This window comes from Peromyscus californicus, unplaced genomic scaffold (assembly GCF_007827085.1).
Source record: "Peromyscus californicus insignis strain IS unplaced genomic scaffold, ASM782708v3 Scaffold_13__1_contigs__length_99412109, whole genome shotgun sequence".
Taxonomy (NCBI): Eukaryota; Metazoa; Chordata; class Mammalia; order Rodentia; family Cricetidae; genus Peromyscus; species Peromyscus californicus.
Window position 1 is genome coordinate 23,928,168 of NW_026294424.1, and position 7,685 is coordinate 23,935,852.

A 7,685-nucleotide genomic window follows, 5' to 3' on the forward strand; every position below is an offset into this window, starting at 1 on the left:
CACATCACCAGGGAGGCTACCTGGAAAACAGGACCCCAAGAAAGACACAGGGATCGCCCAATGACAGAGAAATGGAAGAGATCTACATGAACAACCTGGACATGAGTGGGGATAATGAAGGGCGAGGGTTGAGGGAAAGAGAGCTTGGGGGAGCGGGAGATCCCAGCTGGATCCAGAACAGAGAGGGAGAACAAGGAATAGGAGACCATGGTAAATGAAGACCACATGAGAATAGGAAGAAGCAAAGTGCTAGAGAGGCCCACAGAAATCCACAAAGATACCCCCACAACAGACTGCTGGCAATGGTCAAGAGACAGCCCAAACTGATCTACTCTGGTGATGGGATGGCCAAACACCCTAATTGTTGTGCTAGAAACCTCATCCAACTACTGAGGAATCTGGATGCAGAGATCCATGGCTAGGCCCCGGGTGGATCTCTGGGAGTCCAATTATCGAGAATGAGGAGGGTTTATATGAGTGAGAATTGTTGACACCAAGGTTGGATAAAGCACAGGGACAAATAGCCAAACGAATGGAAACACATGAACTATGAACCAATGGCTGAGGGGTCCCCAACTGGATCAGGCCCTCTGAATGGGTGAGACAGTTGATTGGCTTGATCTGTTTGGGAGGCATCCAGGCAGTGGGACCGAATCCTGTGCTCATTGCATTGCATGAGTTGGCTGTTTGAAACCTGGGGCCTATGCAGGGTCGCTTGGCTGGGCCTGGGAGGAGGGGACTGGGCCTACCTGGACTGAGTCTACCAGGTTGATCTCAGTCCTCGGGGGAGGCTTTGCCCTGGAGGAGGTGGGAATGGGGGGTGGGCTGGGGGAGAGGTGAGAGGGGCTGGAGGGGGGGGAGAACAAGGGAATCCGTGGCTGATATGTAGAACTGAATTGTATTGCAAAATAAAAAAAAAAAAAACAAGGTCGAAGTGCCAGGTGTGGGGTGCATGCCTATAGGAGGATCAGCACTGAGGAGACAGAAGCAGGCAGATCTCTATAAGTTCAATGCCAGCCTGGTCTACATAGTTCTAGACCAACTAGGTCCACATAGTGAGATTCTATCTAGAAACAAACAAACATATAAGACAAACAATAATAAAACAATAATATTGGGAATGCTCAAACTTCACAATCATAAAAAGGAAGATTACATTGACCTGGGAAAGAAGGGACAGTGACCACACTGGAGTGGAACTGTGGAAAGAGAAAACAGAAGTTAGTCACGGATGTATTGTCAAGGGATTTACAGTAGTCTTGCTGGCGACTTGGATACGGGAGAGAAGAGAGAAGCAGGAACCAAACATGATACTGGCAGGTATCTGCCTTGAGCTACTTGGGAGAGTGTTGCGGAATATTCCTTTACACTGTGTGAAGATATGTCACTGTGATTGGTTTAATTAAGAGCTGAATGGCCAATAGCTAGGCAGGAAGAGGTTAGACAGGACTACTGGGGACAGAGAGGACTCAGAGAAGAAGAAAGGTGGAGTTGCCCGCCAGACACAGAGGAAGCAGGATGGGGATTCAGAGTAAAGGTGACCGAGCCACATGACAGAACACAGACATAAAAATACAAGTTAAAGTTATGAGAACTAGTTAGGAACAAGCCTAAACTAAGGTCGAGCTTTTATAATTAATAAGTCTCTGTTTTGATTTTTTTTGTGTGAGCTGGTGGCCCAAAGGAAAGTCTGACTACAGGAGAGAGCAGCGTCACTTAGGAAGTGGGAAGAATGATGTTTGGGATGCATTGCATGTGAGATGTGTTTGTATTTAAGAGGTAAAGACTTGGAAGTCAGACTGAGCATTTCAGTGGTAGATGCTCTGAGTGAAGAGTGGCATCTCCTACAGAGAGAAGAGCAGGCTGGCACTCTAGAAGCACTTGGGGGGCAAAGGCGGAAAACCAGGAAGATACCCAGAAAAGGAGAAAACACCATGGGAAGAAGGTTGCTCTGACCGTATGAAGATCAACCAAAACAGCAATAAATCCAAAGTGAGCAAGAAGAGAAACAAAGCTTGCTGGAGACAAGTCTAGAGTCTCCCAGAATTAGATGTAAGTGGGAATCAGTAGCAGCCGGAACCAGTAGCAGGTGCAGTCAGAGTTCAAATGAGCAATACAGGGGCCAGTGAGATGACTCAGTGAGCAAAGATGCTTGCCGCCAAGTCTAATAACCTGAGTTTGATCCCTGAAATCCACATGGTGGAAGGAGAAAACCAACCCTCCTGAGTTTTCCACTGACCTCCTTTAGCACCATGGCATAGGTGTGCCCTCACAATACACATATACAAATAAGCAAGCAAGTATAATTTTTTAATGCGTGAGGGGCTGGAGAGATGACCCAGTGGTTAAGAGCACTGGATGCTCTTGCAGAGAACCAGGGTTTGGTTCCCAGCACCCATGTAGGGTGGCTTATAACCACCTGTAACTCCAGCTCCAGGGGATCTGACACCCTCTTCTGGACTCCATGGGCACCGGCATGCACATGAACAAGCACCGAGACACCCATACACGCACATAAACATTTGTTAAAAAGTGAGTTGGGGACTCTCCAGCTGAGGTAGAAGGAAGTGTTTGAGGGCCCAAAGTCTAGAAGTCAAAGGATGGCAGGTGGCCTGCTAATGGGTAACAACTCATAGAACAAAGGAGATGGCGGCAGGAACATGAAATCGATGGTATAATTTATAGGACATAAGTATAGACCTGTAGATTCTATAAGTATGGATTTTACACACTTTGTAATATTACGAGTATTACACACATATAATTGCTTTTCATTCATCCTGCAGTGCTGGGATTGAACCCAGGGACTTGTGTCTGTGGGCTTTACACCTGGGCTACATCTTGATATATCACCCAGTGAAGGAAGAATACACACTTAGATCTTTAAAAATTCTGGAGTTGGTGAGATGGCTGAGGGGTTAAGAGCACTGGCTGCTCTTCCAGAAGACCTGGGTCCCCTTCCCAGTACCCACACAGTGACTCACAACCACCTGTAACTCCAGTTCCAGATGATCTGATGCTCTCTTCTGGCCTCCATAGGCAGCAGGCATGCAAGCGGTTTACAGACACAAGCAAAACACCCAACACCCATACATATAAAATAAAACAGTATTCAGGTCTTCCTATACTACTTAGAGTTCTAAACGTGAGCATAGAGGATGCTTGTAAAATGAGAACTTTTTATTGGTTTCTCCTGGTGACTTTCATATCAGGACTGTAGCATTTTTCTCAACTATACACTGCATCTGAGGTCTTTGTTTTTATTTCAAGATAGGGTCTGACATAGTCAAGTCTGGCCTTGAACATCCAGTATAGCTGGTGACCTTGAACATCTACCTCCCAGGTGCTGGTATTACAGGTCTGCATCATAGTGCCCAGTCTCATGCAGGGCTACAGATCAAACCCGGAGCATCTACAGGTCTGCATCATAGTGCCCAGTCTCATGCAGGGCTACAGATCAAACCCGGAGCATCATGCATGCTGGGCACGTCTATCACCTGAGCCACATCCCTGGGCCATACATTCTTAGTCAAGGGCTTAGTAACCCAGGCTGGCCTCAAACTTGCTGCATCGCCAAAGCTAGTCTGAGCTCCCCATCCTCCTGTGTCCTCCTCCCATGTACTGAGATTGGCCACCATATCCAGTGGTGGCCTGGACTTTTGCTGTTTATTTTTTTTATTTATTTATTTTTTTTTTTTGGTTTTTCGAGACAGGGTTTCTCTGTGTAGCTTTGTGCCTCTCCTGGAACTCACTTGGTAGCCCAGGCTGGCCTCGAACTCACAGAGATCCGCCTGGCTCTGCCTCCCGAGTGCTGGGATTAAAGGCGTGCGCCACCACCGCCCGGCTTATTTTTTAAGCATATAGATGTCAAAGGTTTTAAATATAAGAGTTACTGTACACATTTAACAGGATTTACTCTAAAGTCTCAAAAATCTGTGTCCTACTTGAACTTTTTAGGTCTGTTGATCACATTATTATCTGTAAGCCAGGCACAGTAGTGGTATCATTACATTATGGAGAAACGCAATTGTCTATAAAAGGCTTTGTAAAGAAATGAGTGATTCCAGATCTGGGCAGGGAAATATAAGTTGGTCCTTGAAGCCGCTGTTGTGCCTGAAGGTAAGGAAGTGGGCCAATTGAGGGGGAGCCAGCTTATGGGGCTTCACACTGGCCAAATTCAGGACAATTGGAGCATAATTCTAAAAATTTAATGATGGTAATAATTATAACACACTGAATAAATGAATTCATCAATCATGGTGACATTTCACATAAAAGAAGCAGGGAGCCCTTCAGAGACTGCCTTCCAAAACAGAACAGATAAACAATTAGAAAATGGCCATTTTACAGGCCCCAGTGTCCCAACACATTCAGGGAATATTCTCAGGTATATTAAAATTACTGGATGAAAAATCTGTTGGAGGGCAGATAAAGAGACAGGGAAGACTTTACAGCACAAATATGTGACAGTGACACTGTGATCAAATTTAGTACCGATAAAAATGGTAGAAACGGACCATCTGTGCCTCCTCACGAAATGTCATCGCAAGTGCATACATTATCAATACATTATTGTCGCCCAAGATGAGTCCAGAACTGGGAGAAAATTAAGTAAGACATTATTTGGGACAACTGAGTAAACTGAAGATGGACTGTATTTGAGAGAGAAGTATTGCATCAATATTAGATTTTTTTTTTTTTTAGGCCATGGATGTAGCTCACTGATAGGGGTCCACTCTTCAGTACCAAAAAAAGAGTATATATATTCTTGGTATGTTAGGTTTATAGAAGACAACAGAAATATTTAGGGATAAAAATGTTATGATTAAGCAAATTGCTGTCAAATGATTCAGGAGAAGAAAGAATGGGTGTGGGGGCCGGGGATGTACATCTGAGAGGTACAGCAACTTTTGCCTAGCATAAATAAAGCTCTCACTCAAGGTGAGAAGTATATGGTTGGGGTGTGTGTGTGGGTGTGTGTGTGTGTGTGTGTGTGTGTGTACAGAGTGCAAACTTGGCAAAATGCTGAATAACTGGCCAATAACTAACAACTCAGGGTGAAGCACATGAATGTGCTCTTTCAAATGTGTAGGTATGAAATTTCTCAAAATCAAAAGTGAAAAATAAAGCAATTTTATGTCATTTATAGGGGTTAGCTGTTATTGTGGTGATGTTGAGTCCTGTTTACATATTGTTTTCCAGACCATGGCATAAACCGTGTGCATAGTGTATTCCTGCCTGCCTATTATTTATAACTATAGACTCTATAAACCTTTGGATTTTTATTTTATTCTGTTTGATGATGGAGATCAAACCCAGGGCCTTGGGCATGTTAGGCAAGTATTCAACCCCTGAGCTATGCCCCCTACACTGAAAAATTTAATAGAGTACTTCTACTCAAGATTATAAGTAAACTTCCACACTGCCGTAACAGAGTGATGCTGTGGCGTCTCCCTGGCCTTTGTCCTTCCTGCCTTGCAACATGGGATGTGGGGGCCCAAATTACTCAGGGTCAGAGAGTTTGAGCTTGCTTTACCCAGCAGGGTTGCATAAGGGGATGATTTGACCACAGGCGTGGTTACCAGGGGTTTGGAAGGGTATACACTTGGCGGTGTGGTGTGCTTTGATTTGGCAAGGGGGAGGTCTTTTGCCCTGCCCCTTGGCATTGTTATAAAAAGCCCTTTTGAATAAATGGGCATTGGGTATTGACTCAGGTACTCCTGAAGCTATCCTGTGGTTGACTGCAAGCAGGGCAGCACAGAGGAGAGACCCCCAGCAAAGCAGATAATGGAGCTGGGGCACAGCAGCCTTGACTGGTGTGGCTGGGTTTCTTCATGGATGGGCTTCCTCCTGGACCTGGAAGGGCTGCTTGAGAACCATAGCTCATAATGGCAGTGGCAGTCAGCCGTGCAGCCTGAGGTGTGAGAGAGCCTTTGGGTCTCAGGAGCGGGACCTAAACAGCTGTGAAAACCAGGAGCCAAAAGCCATGCAGTTTGTTTGCTGGCAGTTCAGGCTGGTTGTACAAAGAGGTCCTCCCCAGCCAGCTAACAGCTGTTGCCCTGGAGCAGTTTTCACCTAGGGGAAAGCTAACTGAAAGTGCCTCTGTGGCTGAGAGTGAGGTTTCAGAGACACTTGTTTGAACTGAATTGAGTTGTTGCATTCAGGGGAGCTGCAACAAATTTAGGTAATGGGACTCCTCATATTTGTAACTGTTTGCCTAAGAGTCATTATGACTTGGATTGTTATATAAAGACTTCAGGGTGGCTGACGAACCAGGCCCTGATCTTGGGCTGTCAGTTGAACTTTGGAACTGGTATTAGAACTGACTTTTTGAACTTTTGCAAACCTCAGAAGTGAGACAATTTTTATTTCACCTAAATACTCTTATCAACTGTGAGGACTTGTTTTATGTATGTATATATGCTTTGTTAACTGTGGTGATTCACAGACTGCTTTGTGTAAAAAATGGAACTGTTTGGGGTAAAAATGGAGAAGTTTGGTTTTTTTCTACCCAAGCTCAAGATAAAGTTTAAAAAATTATAAAGAAAAGGGGGAGTTAATATTCCTCAGTCTCTTTAATTTTGAAAATTTTCTTGCCCCTTAAGTGGATTAATGTTAACTTATGTTAATGTACCCTATGTTTTGTATAGTTCTATTAAGAAATTGCTTTTGGATGTTTGCAAAGTGTAATAGTCCTATTAAGAGTTTGCTTTTGGGGCTGGAGAGATGGCTCAGTGGTTAAGAGGTTCTTCCAGAGGTCCTTTGTTCAATTCCCAGCAACTACATGGTGGCTCACAGCCATCTGTAATAGATCTGGGGCCCTCTTCTGGACTGCAGGGATACATGCAGACATCACACTGTATATATAATAAATAAATAAATCTTTTAAAAAAAGTTTGCTTTTGGATGTAAGTTTGTAAGGATTGTAATTGTGTATAATAATAGTCCTGCTAGAATCATGTTAACCTGTTGATATTAATGAACCATGGTTTGATGAAGCTGAGGGAGTCTTTAGGTTTGATGCGGTTGTATCAGTTTATTGATATATTTGATGCAGTTGCATCAAGAGTTTATTGACTTAAAAAAAAGGGCTTGGCACAGCTAAGGCTATCACAGACATCTTAGACCCATTCAAAAAGGCCATTCCATCTTTATCATCCTCTACTCCTTTACTGGGAGATGTGGCAGTCAAAGGGAGCGGGAGTATTGCTGTGGTAATTCCAACTATTTGCAAGCTTTTAGTGGGAACTTGATTCAGAGCTGAATAGAGTTAAGCTCTGTACCATCACTTTATATTAAGAAGGGGAAATTTGTGGGAGCCCAAATTACTCAGGGTCAGAGAATCTGAGCTTGCTTTACCAAGCAGGGCTGCATAAGGGGATGATTTGACCACGGGCATGGTTACCAGGTGTTTGGAAGGGTATACACTTGGTGATGTGGTGTGCTTTGATTTAGCAAGGGGGAGGTCTTTTGCCCTGCCCTTTGTTATTGTTATAAAAAGCCCTTTTGAATAAATGGGCATTGGGTATTGACTCAGGTACTCCCGAAGCTATCCTATGTTTCTGTCTTTCTTCTCTTCACCCTCTTTCTATCCAATATTCTTATCCCTCTCTCCTCCTCATAGGAACCCTGGAAAGGGTGGGAGCTGGCCTCCCATAATGGAAGGGACATACGACCTGCTCGCA